Source organism: Ranitomeya imitator, chromosome 2, assembly GCF_032444005.1.
Source record: "Ranitomeya imitator isolate aRanImi1 chromosome 2, aRanImi1.pri, whole genome shotgun sequence".
Lineage (NCBI taxonomy): Eukaryota > Metazoa > Chordata > Amphibia > Anura > Dendrobatidae > Ranitomeya > Ranitomeya imitator.
Window position 1 is genome coordinate 381,504,161 of NC_091283.1, and position 20,411 is coordinate 381,524,571.

General features: G+C 47.8%; 2 protein-coding genes across 2 annotated transcripts in view; both read left to right on the forward strand.

Moving 5' to 3' along the window:
- The window catches only part of LOC138664056 (zinc finger protein 665-like), a 104,192-nt gene that overhangs the window by 49,706 nt on the left and 34,075 nt on the right, over positions 1 to 20,411 (forward strand). The window lies entirely within an intron of this gene.
- Positions 16,205 to 20,411, forward strand: part of LOC138664054 (oocyte zinc finger protein XlCOF29-like) — a 39,532-nt gene continuing 35,325 nt past the window's right edge. Inside the window, exon 1 of the mRNA XM_069750471.1 lies at positions 16,205 to 16,249. The gene's annotated coding sequence lies outside the window, so the exon portion shown is untranslated. The remainder of the gene's footprint in view (positions 16,250 to 20,411) is intronic.

The window sequence follows — 20,411 nt, forward strand, 5'->3', positions numbered from 1 at the left end:
GCTGTGGCTGCAGAACAGACTACAGAGTGACCTGTACTCCCACAGAGACCTTGCAGACAGTCGTGAACAGCACTGCAAGGCAAAAACAAGGTTCTCACACAGCGGTTGCTAAATTAGCCTGGGTAAAGCACAATGAAGCAAATCGCAATCTCAAACTGGCCCTCAGTCAGAACACAGCGTCCTGTCCCTAACTGAATTCACAGCAGAGTGAACCCAAAATGGCAGCGGCGACTTTTATAGTGCATCATGACATTTTAGCAGCCAATTATAGCATTGCCAGTAGTTACATGACTAACATTCATAACAGGATGTGCCCACACTTCTTAGGAATCCTCATTGGCTGAATTAAATGAAACTGGTTCATAGCATTATGGGAACTTCCAATTCCGGTATGTGATATTGCAAAAGTATCGGAACTCAGTATCGGAATTCCGATACCGCGAATATCGTCTGATACCCGATATTTGCAGAATGCTCAACACTAATTGTTTCCTTATATACTTATGCATGGTTATTAGATCGCCCCTCAGTCGTCTTTTTTCTAGACTAAATAATCCTAATCTTGTTAATTTCTCTGGGTAATGTAGTTATTAGTTTTCTTGCCCTCCTTTGTACTCGCTCTAGTTCCATGATATCCTTCCTGAGCACCGGTGCCCAAAACTGTACACAGTATTCCATGTGCGGTCTAACCAGAGATTTGTACAGAGGCAGTATAATGCTCCCTGTTATGAACTGGTGGTTTAGGAGCAACATGAGACGAGCTCTGATGGAGGTGGTACCTGTACTGACCGCAGTCCCTAAGCTTAACACAACACTAGAAGTAGCCGTGGGATGCTCCTGTCACTCCCTAGGCACCTCGTCACAGCCTGAGAACTAACTACCCCTAAAGATAGAAACAGGAAAACTATCTTGCCTCAAAGAAAATCCCCAAAGGATAGATAGCCCCCCACAAGTAATGACTGTGAGTGGAGAGGGAAAAGACATACGTAGAATGAAACCAGGATGTAGCACAGGAGGCCAGTCTAGCTAGATAGATAAGACAGGACGGAATACTGTGCGGTCAGTATTAAAAACTACAAAAATCCACACAGAGTTTACAAAAATCTCCACACCTGACTAAAGGTGTGGAGGGTAAATCTGCTTCCCAGAGCTTCCAGCTTAACTGAATTAATCCATACTGACAAGCTGGACAAAACATAGAATGCACAGAACGAATAAGTCCACAACATGTGGTCAGAAAAGAGCAAAGAAAGGACTTATCTTTGCTGAACTGGTCAGGATATCAGGGAAATCCAAGAGAGATGTGAATCCAACCAGGAACCATTGACAAGTGGCACTGGCTGAAGGGAAGAGCCAGGCATAAATAGCCGAGCAGAAAGACAATCAGTGGAAGCAGCTGCAGACTGCTAAATCCAAGGAGCAGCCATTCCACTTAAAACCACCAGAGGGAGCCCAAGAGCAGAACTCAAAAAAGTGCCACTTACAACCACCGGAGGGAGCCCAAGAGCGGAATTCACAACAGTACCCCCCCCTTGAGGAGGGGTCACCGAACCCTCACCAGAGCCCCCAGGCCGATCAGGACGAGCCAAGTGAAAAGCACGAACCAAATCGGCGGCATGGACATTGGAGGCAACAACCCAAGAATTATCCTCCTGGCCATAACCCTTTCACTTGACAAGATACTGAAGCCTCCGCCTCGAAAAACGAGAATCCAAAATTTTCTCAACCTCATATTCCAACTCTCCCTCAACCAACACCGGGGCAGGAGGATCAACCGAGGGAACAACGGGCACCACATATCTCCGCAACAAAGATCTATGGAAAACATTATGAATGGCAAAAGAGGCTGGAAGAGCCAAACGAAAAGACACCGGGTTGATAATTTCAGAAATCTTATAAGGACCAATAAACCGAGGCTTAAACTTAGGAGAAGAAACCTTCATAGGAACATGACGAGAAGACAACCAAACCAAATCCCCCACACGAAGCCGGGGACCAACACACCGACATCGGTTAGCAAAACGTTGAGCCTTTTCCTGAGACAACGTCAAATTGTCCACCACATGAGTCCAAATCTGCTGCAGCCTCTCCACCACAGAATCCACACCAGGACAATCAGAAGGCTCAACCTGCCCCGAAGAAAAACGAGGATGAAAACCAAAATTACAAAAGAAAGGTGAAACCAAAGTAGCCGAACTAGCCCTATTATTGTCACGCTCACGCCCTGACTGGTGGGCGTGAGCTCGGGGGGTTTGTGGCCCCACTGTGCCACAAACCAGACTACCCTGGAAGGGGCGTAACTATGACAGCTGCCTGGGTTTTCACTGGAGCCTCTGATGGTGAGGTCAGGCTTGTGCAGCAGGCAGCTGCCAGGTGCTACTCCAGGGTGGTGTCTGGCTGTGGCTGCTGATCCCACTTGGGAGACAGGAACACCAGGATTAGTGCGGGCATTAGGCAGGACTGGCAGAAGAGCACGGCTGGAACTCAGACGAGTAGGCTGGCACGGCTGAGACAGAGCTGGCAGAGACACGGCAGAGAACCCAGGGCTGGCAGAGACACGGCAGGAAACAGGACTGGCTAGGACAGCATGAACACAGGACTGGAAGGCAGGGCAGGAACGGCAGGACTGGCAGGAACACAGGATTGGGAGGCATGGCAGAGAACAAAGGACTGGTTGATGTGGTATATGAAGGAACAGGTAGGGGCCTGTTCACACTGGAGGTGCAGGTGCAGATATGTATTTTGGAGGAACAGGTAGGGACCTGTTCACACTGGAGGTGCAGGTAGAGATATATAGTTTGGAGGAACAGGTAGGGACCTGTTCACACTGGAGGTGCAGGAAAGGAAACAAGCAGAAAGGAATGAGGTATGAAGAAACAGGTTGGGACCTGTTCACACAGGAGAGGAGTGCAAGACTGCAGATTGGAGTGGAAAAGCAGCAAGAGATAGCGTAGCAACAAAAGCTGAGCAGAGCCACAAAGAATGTGGAGAGAAGCTGCAGCAAGAGATACTGCAGAAGCTAAGCAGAGTGGAACCGCAAGGATTGCAGAGAGGAACTGCAGCAAGAGGTTTCTGCAGCAACGAGAGCGGAGCAGAGTAGAACGGAGCAGAACCGCAGGAGTGCAGAGCAGCGGTAAAGACACCAAGATACAGAGCAGGCAGAGCCGCAAGAGTGCGGAGTGTAAGCAGACAGAGAACACAAGGAAAGACACAGCAGTTAAGGAAGCCACAGACAAGGAGACAAAGATAAGACTAAGTACAGACAAAGCAATGGAACAAGACACAAGGACAAAGACACAGGGACCAGGATATTCTGCCTCCTGGAGGGCGGACTACAAGATCAAGGCAATAGCACAGAGAAAAGCCTCCAGAGAGGGAGTAAAGGCCCCTTCACATTTAGCGACGCTGCAGCGATACCGACAACGATCCGAATCGCTGCAGCGTCGCTGTTTGGTCGCTGGAGAGCTGACACACAGACCGCTCTCCAGTGACCAACGATGCCGGTAACCAGGGTAAACATCGGGTAACTAAGCGCAGGGCCGCGCTTAGTAACCCGATGTTTACCCTGGTTACCATGCTAAAAGTAAAAAAAAAAAAAACAGTACATACTTACCTACAGCTGTCTGTCCTCCAGCGCTGCGCTCTGCTTCTCTGCTCTCCTCCTGTACTGTCTGGGAGCCGGAAAGCAGAGCGGTGACGTCACCGCTCTGCTTTCCAGGCTCACAGACAGTACAGGAGGAGTGCAGAGCACAGCGCTGGAGGACAGACGGCTGTAGGTAAGTATGTAGTGTTTGTTTTTTTTTACTTTTAGCATGGTAACCAGGGTAAACATCGGGTTACTAAGCGCGGCCCTGCGCTTAGTTACCCGATGTTTACCCTGGTTACCAGTGAAGACATCGCTGGATCGGTGTCACACACGCCGATCCAGCGATGTCTCCAGGGAGTCCAGCGACGAAATAAAGTTCTGGACTTTATTCAGCGACCAACGATCTCCCAGCAGGGGCCTGATCGTTGGTCGCTGTCACACATAACGATTTCATTAACGATATCGTTGCTACGTCACAAATAGCAACGATATCGTTAACAATATCGTTATGTGTGAAGGTACCTTAACTCAGAGCAGGACCTGGCAAACTCAGAAGCAAGAAACAAACTGAGCTAACACATTGCACAGGCCCAGACCACAGGGTGGAGCTGCACTATATACAGGAGGCCTCTAGGTAATTGGTCAGGAACTGATTAGACAGATGCACCTGATTCCTATAAGAACCAGAGAGTTCAGGCGCCGGCCCCCTATACACATAGCCATGAAGCATGCACAGAGCAGAGACACAGAACATGGAGCTGGCAAGAAACAGAAACCACATAATGGCCTGGAGCAGTGGGTAAGATAGTGTGAGAGATGTGAGGCCATGCCGTGATGCCAGCAGAGTTGTTACAATTATTAAGGGCAAACTCGGCCAACGGCAAGAAAGCCACCCAATCATCCTGATCAGCAGACACAAAGCATCTCAAATAGGTTTCCAAGGTCTGATTAGTTCGCTCAGTTTGGCCATTAGTCTGAGGATGAAACGCCGAAGAAAAAGACAAATCAATGCCCATCCTAGCACAAAAGGCCCGCCAAAACCTAGAGACAAACTGAGAACCTCTGTCAGACACAATATTCTCCGGAATGCCATGCAAACGAACCACATGCTGAAAAAACAACGGAACCAAATCTGAGGAGGAAGGCAACTTAGGCAGAGGTACCAGATGGACCATTTTAGAGAACCAAACAACCCAGATAACAGACATCTTCTGGGAAACAGGAAGATCCGAAATAAAATCCATGGAAATATGCGTCCAGGGCCTCTCAGGGACCGGCAAAGGCAAAAGCAACCCACTAGCGTGGGAACAGCAAGGCTTGGCCCGGGCGCAAGTCCCACAGGACTGCACAAAAGCACGCACATCCCACGACAAAGAAGGCCACCAAAAGGACCTAGCAACCAAATCTCTGGTACCAAAAATCCCAGGATGACCAGCCAGCACTGAACAATGAACCTCAGAAATTACCTTACGGGGGGGGCGTGTCCGGATGCCGAGCTGAGCAGACGTGTGGTGAGGGAGCTCCTGCCATCTTCCAGCTATAAATAGCATAATATCACCCTGCATCACCAGGTTCCACAGTCAGCATGGGGCCCAGGAAACCTAGAAACACACAGCAACCAGCGGTGGACCAGCCAGCGCAGCGGACAGCTCTGGACACCTTCCTGGGCCTTGAACAGGTCCAGGGAGATACTCAGGCACCATCTTTACAGAGGCAGGTCGGTGAGGAGGGGGTTTCCCAGCGTGACACTCTGCATCAGGACAGCATTCAGGAGGCAGATGGCTGCGGGGAGGAGGAGGAGATCTCCCCCTCTACATCGGGGGAAGAGCCGTGCACAGAAGGAGCTGAACTTCATGGAGACCAGACCAGCACCGCTGCTGACAGCAGCCACGAGGTAAGGGGGAGGGGGAATGTGGGGCCCCCCTTCCTACACCCGTCTTATCAGCTCACACAAACAAACAGCTCCTCTTCACATCAGGAGGCCCATGGACGGAATATTACACAGGACACTGCCTATATCCAACCCCATCAGGGACACTACTCCTCTCATCATCCACATTCTTCAGTTAACTATCCTCCTAACTCACAGCCTGTTGGCAGCTTCAGGGGGCCTCCCCCTCCCTCCCAAGACTGGCAGTCTATTCTGGCATCCCTACCATCTAAAGAGGACTTTAAGATCCTTATCAGTGAGGTCAAAGACATATGCAGGGCAGAAATAGCCAATGTAAGACAAGATTTACAACACTTAAATGGGAGGATAGAAGCCCTGGAAGAGGAACATGACTCCACAAGAAAACACATGACAGAAATTCACCAGCTAGTGTCCTCACAACAAAAAGTGATGGAGGAAATGCAGTCCCACTTAGAGGATTTGGACAATAGAGGACGCAGATGCAACATTCGTGTGAGAGGAGTGCCTGAGGTAGAGGACTCTGAATCTCCTGATCTGATCCTGCAGGACATCTTTAATAACATTCTGGGTGCACCTTCAACCAATATAACTAAGTTGGACAGAGCACATAGGGCGCTACAGCCTAAGAACATGTCTACTCAACTCCGAGATATTATATGCTGTGTTCACGACTTTACTACTAAAGAATTGATCATGTCCAAAGCCAGGACCCGGAACCAGATCCCCTCATTTCGGGGAACAGAGGTTCAGCTCTTTCCAGATCTCTCCCGTATTACCCTGCAGAAGCGGAGACACCTCAGGCCCCTGTTGTTAATACTCCAGGAACACCAAATTAAATATAGATGGGGGTTCCCATTTGCCCTGACAGCCAGGAAGGATGGAAAGTCTGCGTCTCTGCGCACCCCTGCTGATGTGACATCCTTCTGTACAACCCTAGAGATCCCAGCGGTTGACATTCCGCCATGGGTCCTGCATGTCCCTGGGGCTCCCCCTCTACAGGTCTTCCCCCCGTGCCCGTTGACTTGACTCTTAGTTTAGGCTTGTTTAGAACGGGCCGCGTACTCTCTTTTTCCCTAAGTCCCCCTTTCTGATTGGCCCCTCTGCTTTTTGGCCTGCGACGCTGGAAATGGAACATCCAAACCCCGCCGAGGGATGGATACAGTGCTACCCCTGTGTGTCTGGAGCCGCATCATTTACTGAAACAATTGAAGCAGGTCACCCGGGAAGGCGGGTGGCGGGGGCTCCACCAGGGCCACTTCGGTTGCTTCTCAGTTGCCCCTTTCTTCACGTTGGAGGGGCGGCTGGCTGGTGATGGACTGGCTCTCTCGGATTCGGAGACTTCCACCTATCCTAGGGCTTCCCTGGGATTGATATTGAGACCTACTATTTCTACCACTCTGGCCCTCCGAGCCAAGAGTGGGTTTCCTCAGGGGATCCCTCTCCGGATTAAACCCCGGGTATTGTTCTCAATTGTTCTTCTATGTTTTTTCACTTTTTGGATATGTAATTTACTAACTGAGTGTCTATGTCTTCCCTTTTCCATGCTGTTTTTATCCTACCCAACCATCCAAATTTCGTTTTCACCCTCGGTTCGATCCTTGACAGCCTTCATCTGGTGGACCAGCCGCGCTGAGATAACCTCTATGTTAACCTACACCTTCAAAGGTAACGGTCCCGACACCTGCACTACATTCCACTCAATACAACTAAGATGACACGTATTGTATCTATTAACGTGCGGGGTCTTAATTCTCCCCGCAAGAGGAAATTGCTGTTACAGGAGCTGCGCTCCACTAGGGCAGATGTGGCCTTTATCCAAGAGACCCACTTTGACTCTACAGGCTCATTTAAGTTTGCCGCCCACTTATTTCCCCAACAATACCTAGCAAGCACGAATTCTAAAAAAGGGGGGGTTGCAATCCTGATTGCAAAAAACTGCCCCATACAAGTCACTGGAAATCACTCTGACCCTAAGGGACATTACGTGATCCTAGAGGCACAGGTGGGGGGCTCTCCTCATATTCTCGCTAACATTTATGCCCCGAATGAGGGACAGATTCGCTTTTTGAGGGGGGTATTCTCACTAGTTGGGGGGCTTCCCCGCGCGGCAACGATAGTGGGTGGGGATTTCAATCTTCCATTCTCTGAAACATTTGACAGGCTCTCTCTCGGGGGGTTGCCGCCCTCTGACTCTGTAAAGAAGCTGTCTTTGGGCTTCCGGAGGATTATAAGATCTGAGGCTCTCTTTGACGCATGGAGGGTGGCACACCCTGGAGAGAGGGCCTTCACCTTCTTTTCGCACCCACACCGGACCCATACCAGGATCGATTACTTCTTTGTAAACTCTGCTATTCTTAAGAGGCTGGGGGGGGTGGAACTGGGCTCCATTACTTGGTCAGATCATGCTCCTGTGATCATGGAACTTGAGGGAACCCACTCACGACCTAGATTTTGCCACTGGCGCTTAAATGAATCTCTACTCAAGGACCCGGAAGTTAGGGCCTCACTGCATAAGCAACTGGAGGAATTCTTCCAGCTCAATACGGGCTCGGTCTCCTCCCTGGGAGTTCTGTGGGAAGCACATAAGGCGGTGATGAGGGGCCATTGTATTAGGGAGGGCGCCAGGGCCAAGAGATCCGCAGGGGTCCAGAGGGCACATTTGACTTCTCAATTAAAGCTTCATGAGAGGAAACTCGCTGAATCTCCCTCTCTGGCCGCTTTGAAAGCGGTGGTCAGACTAAGGGAAAAATTAAAAGATCTGGCGGTGGCGGGGGCGGAGAAGCTGCTAACTTTCTCTAGACAGAAATTCTATGAAAGGGGCAATAAGGCACATACCCTCCTGGCACGCCAGCTGAAGGAACGCTCCGCGGCTTCATGTCCTCAGGCCTTACGGGACGCTGCAGGGGTGACGCACTATCACCCTGATGCCATAGCTGACATTTTTTATAATTTCTACAAAAAACTGTACAATCTCGGTCCCCCATCGGCTGATGGTTCCCAGGGTTCAGGGGCTATTGGAGACTATCTTGCTACCTTAGATCTCCCCTCACTACCTAGTGAGGCGATTGAATCTTTAAATAGCGCAGTATCCCCCGAAGAGGTAGAGGAGGTTTTGGAGTCCCTACCCATGGGAAAATCACTTGGCCCTGATGGTCTGACGTATTTTTACTATAAGACATTCGCCAAAACACTTCTTCCTCACATGACCTCGGTATTTAACTCCTTCTTGCAAGGCGACCCAATCCCATCCACAATGCTACATTCCCACCTCATCCTCCTTCCAAAGCCGCCTAGGGACCCCTTGGACTGTGCAAACTATAGGCCAATAGCCCTTTTGAATTCGGATTTGAAGGTGTTCACCAAGCTGCTGGCCTCCAGACTTAATAAATGGCTACCCTCGATTATTCATAAAGACCAAGTGGGCTTTATTCCATGCCGTCAGGGGGGTGATAACACTAGGAGGGTTGTCGACTTGGTGGACATCTCGAACCGAAAGAAATTGCAAACATTAGTACTGAGCCTCGACGCCGAGAAGGCTTTCGATCGCCTCTCCTGGCCATTCCTTTTTAGTACGATGCGGGTCTTTGGCATTTCTGGGGGATTTTTGTCCGCGCTGAGATCCCTATATAACCACCCTACAGCGGCCATAAAACTTCCTCTCTGTACATCTAAACCATTCACTATATCGAATGGCACCAGGCAGGGGTGCCCTTTGTCGCCTCTTCTGTTTGCCCTTTGCATAGAGCCCCTGGCAGCGTCCATACGACGGGACCCCAATATCTCTGGGGTGATGGTTGGGAGTAAATCTTTTAAGATCGCACTATTTGCGGATGATGTTCTATTGACGCTTATTAATCTCCACGTGTCCCTTCCGAACCTCATGAGGGCTTTGAGGAGATACGGGGACCTATCTGGATATAAAATCAATTCCAGCAAAACGGAGGCTATGCCGCTGAACATCCCCCCTGAGGTATGGGACCATCTACGCCTGAATTTTAAATTCAGGTGGAAACAGGATGCTGTGAAATATTTGGGGGTGAATATTACGTCCTCATACGAGACCCTCTACAAACTAAATTTCCCCTCCCTCTTTAAAGAATCAAAAGCCTGCCTAACTAAATGGCAATCACTTCCTCTCTCGTGGATGGGTCGGATAGCGGCGGTAAAAATGAGTCTTTTACCCAGATTGATCTACGCCTTTGAGACCCTCCCAGTTGGAGTTCCGGTCTCGGAACTGAAGTCCCTTCAGGCGGCTATTATTAGGTTCATATGGCAACAAAAGCGCCATAGAGTGGCTAAGGAGGTTCTCACAGCTCATAAGACCAGGGGAGGGCTTTCTGTGCCAAATATTCTTAAATACTACTGGGCTACACACCTGAGGAGAATCACCTGCTGGACGTCCCTATGGGCCTACAGCAGGTGGAATGAAATAGAGAAATTATGGCTTGCCCCAATACACCCTAACTCTCTTTTATGGTCGCCAGCACAATGTAAGTCCTTTCCACCCCTTCTAGGCCCCATGCAGTCCACTTGTGACATTTGGAACACCTGCACACGGAGATTCGCCCTCATGTCACCTTGCTCCCCCCTGGTGTCCTTCATCTATCATCCACAGCTCCCAGGCAGTTTAGAATCTCCTATGGTTCACCCTTGGCTTAAAGCAAGCCTATTTAGATTTGTGGACATTATAGACGGGGAGACCATGGAGATTCACTCCTTTGATTATCTTAAGCAACATTTCTCGATTTCCAACAGGGAATTCTTTCAATACCTACAAATTAGAGATTTTGCTAACTCCCTATATGGTAAAGCGGGAGCTTCTATCCCCACGGATTTCGAGAAAATTTGCAGGAGAGGTGTGAACACCAGGGGTCAGATTTCAGAAATTTACAACATTTTATCAGATCCACAGGATGGGTCTGGTGAATCTTTTCTATATATGCGCAAGTGGGAAGCCGCCTTGGAGCGGCGTATTTCTCCCCGAGAGTGGTCTGTCATTTGGAGGAATGCTGCAAAATCATCAGTGTGTACTCTCTATAGAGAAAATATCTATAAGATACTAATGCACTGGTATCACACTCCAGAGTTTCTGCATGGACGGAATCCCTCTATCCCTCCCTCCTGTTGGAGATGTGGGGGAAGCACTGGGTCTCTTGTCCACATATTTTGGTCATGCCCAAAAATTGTGCCCTTTTGGGGTCAGGTTAAGTCCCTCATAGATAAGGTATTGCATGCAGACATAGAACTAAACCCGCTAGTGCTTCTCCTGGGTCACGGGGCGCCGGGTATGGGCAAACTTTCCAATAGATTATTGCAACATATCCTTACGGCGGCCAGATGCCTGATTGCGCGTCTTTGGAGACAGCCGAGTCCCCCTTCGCTTCAGATCCTCCTTGGACGGATCATGGATGTCAGAAGGATGGAACACCTTACAGCCTTACTAAATGACTCGGTGGTGCGCTTCCAGGCTATATGGTCCCCGTGGGATTATTATGCAGCGGGATCCGACCTGTAGTGCGACTGAGTTCGGATTTGATTAATCGATTTAACTGAGGTTTCTCCCTTTTTTTTTTTTTTTTCCCCTCTCTCTTTCCTCCCTTCCCTCTACCCCTTATTGTCTTGTCTTTGTAATTTACGTCTTTGTAGAATTAAGGTCATTGATGGCCTTATATCGTCTATATTGTTTATATCGTTTACTGTTCATGCATTCTATACAGAAACTAAATGCTTGTAAGACCCTGTTTTGTTCTAAAATGTTTAATAAATAAAAATTTTATGGTTAAAAAGAAATTACCTTACTTGTACATCTTTCAGGAACAAACAGCTTCCCCACTGGACAGCGGTCAGGCTTATCATCCTGAAATTCCCGAAGCACCCGCCGCAAATCAGGGGAGATGGCAGAAAGAATCACCCCTTCCTTAAGAATGCCAACCGGCTCAAGGACTCCAGGAGAATCAGGCAAAAAACTCCTAGAGAGGGCATCAGCCTTAACATTCTTAGATCCCGGAAGATACGAGACCACAAAATCAAAACGGGAGAAAAACAGGGACCATCGAGCCTGTCTAGGATTCAGCCGCTTGGCCGACTCGAGGTAAATCAGATTCTTATGATCAGTCAAGACCACAACGCGGTGCTTAGCTCCCTCAAGCCAATGTCGCCACTCCTCAAACGCCCACTTCATAGCCAACAACTCCCGATTGCCGACCTCATAATTGCGTTCCGCAGGCGAAAACTTTCTGGAAAAAAAAGCACACGGTTTCATCAAAGAACCATCAGAATCCCTCTGAGACAAAACGGCCCCTACCCCAATCTCAGAAGCGTCAACCTCAACCTGAAAAGGAAGAGAAACATCCGGCTGACGCAACACAGGGGCAGAAGTAAATTGGCGTTTAAGCTCCCGAAAGGCCTCAACAGCCGCAGAGGACCAATTCGTCACATCAGCGCCTTTCTTCGTCAAATCAGTAAGGGGCTTAACCACACTGGATAAGTTGGCAATGAAACGGCGATAGAAATTAGCAAAGCCCAAAAATTTTTGAAGGCTCTTCACAGATGTGGGTTGAATCCAGTCATGAATAGCTTGGACCTTAACAGGATCCATTTCCATAGACGAGGGAGAAAAAATAAAACCAAAAAAAGAGACCTTCTGAACTCCAAATAGGCACTTAGACCCCTTCACAAATAAAGCATTATCATGAAGGATCTGGAATACCATCCTGACCTGCTTCACATGAGACTCCCAATCATCGGAAAAAATCAAAATATCATCCAAATATACAACCATGAATTTATCAAGATAATTGCGGAAAATATCATGCATGAAAGATTGGAACACAGATGGAGCATTAGAGAGCCCGAATGGCATCACGAGGTATTCAAAATGGCCTTCGGGCGTATTAAATGCAGTTTTCCATTCGTCACCCTGTTTAATACGAACAAGATTATATGCCCCTCGAAGGTCAATCTTAGTAAACCAACTAGCCCCCTTAATCTGAGCAAACAAATCAGAAAGCAAAGGCAAAGGGTATTGGAATTTGACCGTGATCTTATTAAGAAGACGATAATCTATACAGGGTCTCAAGGAGCCATCCTTCTTTGCAACAAAAAAGAAATCCGCTCCCAATGGTGACGAAGACGGCCGAATATGCCCCTTCTCCAAAGATTCCTTAACATAACTCCGCATGGCGGCATGCTCTGGCACAGACAGATTGAAAAGTCGGCCCTTAGGGAACTTACAACCTGGAATCAAGTTAATAGCACAATCACAGTCCCTATGTGGAGGAAGGGAACTGGACTTGGGCTCATCAAATACATCCTGGAAATCCGACAAAAACTCAGGGACCTCAGAAGAGGGGGAAGAGGAAATTGACATCAAAGGAACGTCACTATGTACCCCTTGACAACCCCTACTAGTCACAGACATAGTTTTCCAATCCAGTACCGGATTATGTTCCTGTAACCATGGAAAACCCAGTACAACAACATCATGCAGGTTATGCAACACCAGAAAACGGCAATCTTCCTGATGTGCTGGAGCCATGTACATGGTCATCTGCATCCAGTACTGAGGTTTATCCTTGGCCAATGGTGTAGCATCAATGCCCCTCAAAGGAATAGGGCTCTGCAAAGGCTGCAAGGAAAAACCTGGCGAATTCTAAGTCCATTAAGTTCAGGGCAGCGCCTGAATCCACAAATGCCATGACAGAAAAGGACGACAATGAGCAAATCAGGGTCAAAGATAAAAGAAATTTAGGCTGTACAGTACTGATGGTAACAGACCTAGCGACCCTAGTACGATTAGGGCAATCGGAAATAACATGAGCAGAATCACCACAGTAAAAACACAGCCTATTCTGACGTCTGAATTCCTGCCGTTCTGTTCTAGTCAAAATCCTATCACATTGCATAGGCTCAGGACTCTGCTCAGAGGACACTGCCATATGGTGCACAGCTTTGCGCTCGTGCAGACGTCGATCAATCTGAATGGCTAGAGACATAGATTCGCTCAAACCAGCAGGCGTAGGGAAGCCCACCATCACATCTTTAAGGGCTTCAGAAAGACCTTTTCTGAAAATAGCAGCCAGAGCATCCTCATTCCATCTAGTGAGCACAGACCATTTCCTAAATTTCTGGCAGTATAATTCTGCCGCTTCCTGACCTTGACACAGGGCCAACAGGGTTTTTTCTGCATGATCCACAGAATTGTCCGAGCGCTTGAAAAAATGCGTCTACATTCAGCAATGCCGGATCCCCTGATTCTAGGGAGAATGCCCAGTCCTGAGGGTCACCACGCAGCAAAGATATGATGATTTTAACTTGCTGAATGGGATCACCAGAAGAACGGGGTTTCAAAGCATAAAACAATTTGCAGTTATTTTTAAAGTTCAAAAACTTGGATCTGTCCCAAAAAAACAAATCAGGAGTAGGAATTTTAGGCTCCAAAGCCGGAGTCTGGACAACATAATCTTGGATACTCTGTACTCTTGCAGCAAGTTGATCCACACGAGAAAACAAACCCTGAACATCCATGCCAGAGCATAAATCCTGAACCACCCAGAGATCAAGAGGAAAAAAAAGACAAAACAGAGCACAGAAAAAAAAATGGCTCAGAATTTTTTTTTCCTTCTTTTGAGATGCATTTAATTCATTTTTGGCCACTTGTACTGTTATGAACTGGTGGTTTAGGAGCAACATGAGACGAGCTCTGAAGGAGGTGGTACCTGTACTGACCGCAGTCCCTAAGCTCAACACAACACTAGAAGTAGCCGTGGGATGCTCCCTAGGCACCTCGTCACAGCCTGAGAACTAACTACCCCTAAAGATAGAAACAGGAAAACTATCTTGCCTCAGAGAAAATCCCCAAAGAATAGATAGCCCCCCACAAGTAATGGCTGTGAGTGGAGAGGGAAAAGACATACGTAGAATGAAACCAGGATGTAGCACAGGAGGCCAGTCTAGCTAGATAGATAAGACAGGACGGAATACTGTGCGGTCAGTATTAAAAACTACAAAAATCCACACAGAGTTTACAAAATCTCCACACCTGACTAAAGGTGTGGAGGGTAAATCTGCTTCCCAGAGCTTCCAGCTTAACTGAATTAATCCATACTGACAAGCTGGACAAAACATAGAATGCACAGAACGAATAAGTCCACAACATGAGGACAGAAAAGAGCAAAGAAAGGACTTATCTTTGCTGAACTGGTCAGGATATCAGGGAAATCCAAGAGAGATGTGAATCCAACCAAGAACCATTGACAAGTGGCACTGGCTGAAGGGAAGAGCCAGGCATAAATAGCCGAGCAGAAAGACAATCAGTGGAAGCAGCTGCAGACTGCTAAATCCAAGGAGCAGCCATTCCACTTAAAACCACCGGAGGGAGCCCAAGAGCAGAACTCAAAAAAGTGCCACTTACAACCACCGGAGGGAGCCCAAGAGCGGAATTCACAACAGCTCCCATCATGTGTGTCCAGACCTCTTTTAATACCCATTGATACCCATTGATACCCATTGGTACCCATGATCCTTTTTGCCTTGGCAGCAGCTGCCTGGCACTGGCTGCTCCAGGTAAGTTTATTATTAACTAGGATCCCCACGTCCTTCTCCATATCAGATTTACCCAGTGGTTTCCCATTCAGTGTGCAATGGTGATATTGATTCCTTCTTCCCATGTGTATAACCTTACATTAATCACTGATTGATCACATGACTGCGACCTCACTAAGGTCCTGTCAGCACACAGTGGTGGTAGCTCTGAAGGGGAAGATATGGGGGGGGACACTCTCCCATGAGGTCTATGAATGTCCCCCTAGAAACCAGCCCATAACATAACTTAACCCTCGCAACACTTACTGTGCTGAAGGAAATGCAACTGTGAATTTTATATCACTGACGCCATTAGGCGTAGTGAAACATATCTACCCTCTATTACATTACCAGTGACGCTGTCACAATATATATCATTTTTTTATTTAGAGCCTCCCGGTGGCCAAGCGTAAACCTAAAGTCCTGTGTCACCCAATGCTATTAATTAAAAAAAACAGATATATGTACAAAATATTACTCAGTCCTCACTGTGCAGTCCCGTCAGGCAGAGACTCTCATGTAAATAATATCAATCTTTCCCTTAAAGGGAGTCTGTCACCCCAAAATTCGAGTATGAGCTGCGGCCATCGGCATCAGAGGCTTATTTACAGCATGCTGTAATGCTGCAGATAAGCCCCCGATGTACCCTGAAAGATAAGAAAAACATGTTAGATTATAGTCCCGGTTCGGGTCCGATGGGTGTCCAGCCCCATGTAAGTAACAGCATCCCCTTCTTCCCCAGACAGACCCCCAGCCCCACGAAAGAAACAGCTCCCTCTCTTCCCCACACAGACCCCTGTACATACAAATAATATCACCCCCTAACCCACACAGCACCACAAGCACAAAATCACCCTGTTCCCTCACCATGCAGCCCTCATGTAGGAACACCCAATTATCTGTGCCCCCAAAATCCCTCAGATCACTTAAGTCCTATGTATAGAAAGGACATTGCTCCATAATGCAGCTCCTCAGTGTAATCTCTCCACAGCCACAGCAAAATGAGGCTTCCTGGTATCAGCTCTGCAGTGCACTGGAGGAGGAGGCCCCGCCCCTTCCTGTGACATCATCCCCTCACATGGTCACATGGGCATGACGTCACCAAAGGTCCTTTACCCACTTGGATTCAACCTCTAACATATAACTATTGTGCAGCTCTGCAGGTGGAGGTAGGTGCTGGAGATTCCCCATTACTGGGCGGGGGCAGGGGCAGGGGCCAGTAACCCCCTCACTGCTGCAGTCACATTCCAGGAGACAGAACGTGTTCTCGTCTGTGTTGCTATATCAGTCTGTATTGGATTAGATTAATATTAATAATAATTTTCATTTATATAGCGCCAACATATTCTGCAGCACTTTACAATTAAGCGGGGACATCACAAAGTAACACATAGTTCAACAGTTACACAAGAAGTGAGGGTCCTGGTCACAGGCTACACTCTATAAGGAAATAGGGGGGACACAATAGGTAGAATGTTATGTATGGTCCAGCCATCATTAGAATATATAAGGGTTTTCATATAAAGCTGCATGATTCGGTCATCTGCCAGTGTGTGTCTACGTGCAGCTACTAAGTGCTCTCGGGTACATGGAAGATGTGGAGACAGATAAATAAGAGTAACCAGGTTTTGAGGATAAGTAAAAAAGAGGAGTTAGATTAGTGAGGTGACATACCTATATAAAGAGATCTGTTTCTAAAACATGCTTAAAAATATGGGGGCCAGGTGTTAATCGGATCTTCCGGAATAGTGCATCCCAAAAGACTGGCACAGCACGAGAGGAGTCTTGGAGATGGAGGTGCGAGGTTAATTTATTTATTTTTACTCATTCACATAGCGCCATTAATTCCACAGCACTTTACAGACATTGGCACTGTCCCCAATGGGGCTCACAATCTAGAATCCCTATCAGTATGTCTTTGGAGTGTGGGAGGAAACCGGAGAACCCGGAGGAAACCCACACAAACACGGGGAGAACATACAAACTCCTTGCAGTTGTTGTCCTTTGTGGGATTTGAACCCAGGATCCCAGCGTTGCAAAGCTGCAGTGATAGAGGATGTTAGTCTTGAATCAGTAGCAGAATGGAGAGAACAGGTCGGCTGACATACAGAGATGAGAGAGGAGATGTAGGGTGGTGCAGAACTGTGGAGAGCTTTGTAGGTGAGAGCAAAAAGTTTATATTGTGCTGCGTAGTGGATTGGTAACCAGTGCAATGACTGGCACGGGGTGGAGGAATCGGTGAAGCAGCTGGACAGATATACAATACTGGCTGCCACATTCAGGACAGATTGGAGAGGAGAAAGTTTGGTTAGAGGAGACCGAACAGTAAAGAGTTGCAGTAGTTCAGATGAGAATGAATAAGAGAGACAGTAAGAATTTTTCAGTTTCAATTGTGAGAACGATCGTAATCAGGAGATGTTTTTAAGATGCAGGTGACATGAACATGTGGACAATTGGATTTTGGAAATGAAGGAAATTTATTTATCAAATATAACCCTAAGGCTATGTGCCCACGTTGTGGATTAGGCTTAGGAATTTTTGGTGCGGATTCTGCATCTCTTGGCAGAGAACACAGGTGCGGAATTGATGCTTTTTTTGTGCAGATTTGCTGCCGATTTACTGTGGATTTTTTGTGGATTTACTGCGTTTTTTTACCCCTGCGGATTTCTATAATGGAATGGGTACAAAAACGCTGCTGATCCGCAAAAAAGAAGTGACATGCTACTTCTTTTAATCCGCAGCGTTTCCACATGGAATTTTCTGCACCATTAGCACAGCGTTTTTTCCCCCTAGTGATTTACATTGTAATGTAAATGAATTGCAGATCTGCAGCGTTTCGGCACGGTAAAAAACGCTGCAGATCTGCAGGAAATCCGCAAAGTAGGCTGCTTTCACACATCAGTTTTTTGCTGTCAGGCTCAGTCCGGCAAATTTTGAAAAAAATGGATCCGGAGAATGATGCTACTGGATCCATTTTTTCTCATAGAGCTGTATTAGCGACGGATTGCGATGGATGGCCTCACGTTTCATCCGTTGTTCGCCGGATCCATTGGAAATTGTTTATCAGGCGGCAGGAAAGAACAGACAAAGTAACATTTTTTGTCTGCAGCGAAAAACTGGACAGCGCCGGATCCGGAATGGAATGGAATTGAAGCCTATGGGAACCGGAGGGCGCCGGATCCATCATTATGGAATTTGGCGCCGGATTCCATTTTTTTAACTGCGCATGCTCCTATGTAATTAGGATACAATTGGCCAGCCCCCAATTAGAAAAGGTGTATATAAAGCCTGCCAGGTAGGGCTTCACTCATCCATATTCCAGCCTGCAAGCAAGACAGAAAGCAAGAACCTGCTGCCAGCCAGAGCAAAACGCCAGCCTGAGCAAGAACCTGACCCCAGCCTGAGCAAAAACCTGACGCCAGCCTGAGCAAAAACCTGCAACCAGAGCAAAAACCTGCCCCAGGCCAGGAGCCAGCCACAGCCTTCAAGTTCAGCAGCCAGCCAGAGCCTACAAGACCAGAAGCCAGTCACATCCTACCAGGCCAGCAGCCAACCACGGCCTACCAGGCCAGCAGCCAGCCACAGCCTACCAGGCCAGCAGCCAGCCACAGCCTACCAGGTACCATCAGCACCTGAGGGTGTTGTACGGTGTGGATTTGTCTACACTATTGCTTTTTTTCACAGCCTACCAGGTACCATCAGCACCTGAGGGTGTTGTACGGTGTGGATTTGTCTATACTATTGCTTTTTTTCACAGCCTACCAGGCCAGCAGCCAGCCACAGCCTACCCGGCCAGCAGCCAGCCACAGCCTACCATGCCAGCAGCCAGCCACAGCCTATCAGGCCAGCCACAGCCTTCCAGGCCACCAGCCAGCCAAGATAATGTCTTCTTCTGGGAGCCCTCCCCCGCGTCGTCAGCGCTGTGAGGCAAATAAATATTTTTCTTTTTTTCTTCTTTTTGGTGATGTTCAATATATATATATATATATATATATATTATTAATACATAATTCTTGTTTAACAGGAAGCTGCAGCATCAGAGGTGCTTTCAGAAGGTGACGGACGGGGTGGAGAAATACCCGGAGCAGGCTCGCATTTTGTAAGTTTCTTTCATGCATTGCAGAACCACATCATCACAGACATCACAGTACACACAACACATACGTCTACATCCAAGCACATAATATTTTTTTTAAGTCTTCCGATTCTAGGGCTCGATCTAGAGATCCTCAAAGCTCTTCCCAGGGTCGTCAGCGTGAGCGTTGGGGCTGTCGCCATCGAGTAAGTACCTTTTTTTTTTTAATGTATTTTTCCACTTCATGTTGATGATTTGAATATAATGTTTTTGTTTCTTGTCTTTTTTAACAGGCTTCACAGCGTGCTCCCGACTCTGACGGTTAGGAGCCCAGTCTAGATGTTGACCTCCTCATTGATCTAATACGAGAGCTGGAGCCGCTGTGGAACATGGGGGACTGCCGCCACGCTGATGTTGTTGTGACCCGTCGGCTTTGGGAGGAAGTCTGCCACGAAGTTGTGGACCATTGGGAGGACCTTGAGGTTCGGGCTCAGAAACAAGTGTGTAAGTATTCACAGTTCAGTTATGTTGCTGGATGTTATGTGCTGTATACTAATCAATTTGTGCTTTCACTTTACAGGGGAAAGAGTTATCAAGCGGTGGCGGTAACTCAGGGATCGCTTCAACAAAAAGATGCAGGCCCCGAGTGGATCAGGAGGATGCAGGAGCAAGTACAAATATGCTAGAGCCCTGTCGTTCCTCCGGTCGACTATGGCTAGCAGAAGGTAAATATTCCCCACCCCATTAACTAAGTAAAAATGTTTACATGTGTAACCTTTTTTTTTTCTTTCAGCCAGGGCCAAACAATAACAATACAGTATTATTATTATTATTATTACCTTTGGGTTTTGGGCGGCAGCGCCAGAGGGGTCAGGAAAAGAGCTATGTGCGCGAGTTCTTGCATCTAAATGCAGCCTTCCAGAACTCTCTCAAACTGTTGTCTGAGCAAATGAGTGTTGAATTTAACCTGTTCAACAACAGTATTCTTGAGTTGCACACGCGTCTGGATCGGATGCATTCAGATGCAAGTAAATCGCCAAATCACTCCTTTTTCCAGGCAGTAGTCGAGCGCATAGACAAGCTATCTCTTGACCAGCAGATGCATGTAATGCAAGCCTGCCAGTTTGCCCTGGCGCATGTTAGCTCCCAAGCCCCTCCACGCGCCACGGTAGTTCCTCCAGCACCTGCCTCCCCTTCAGCCACTGTCCCTCCTCCCCCTCCTATACAATACCATCTTCCTGCCCCGTACCAGTTCC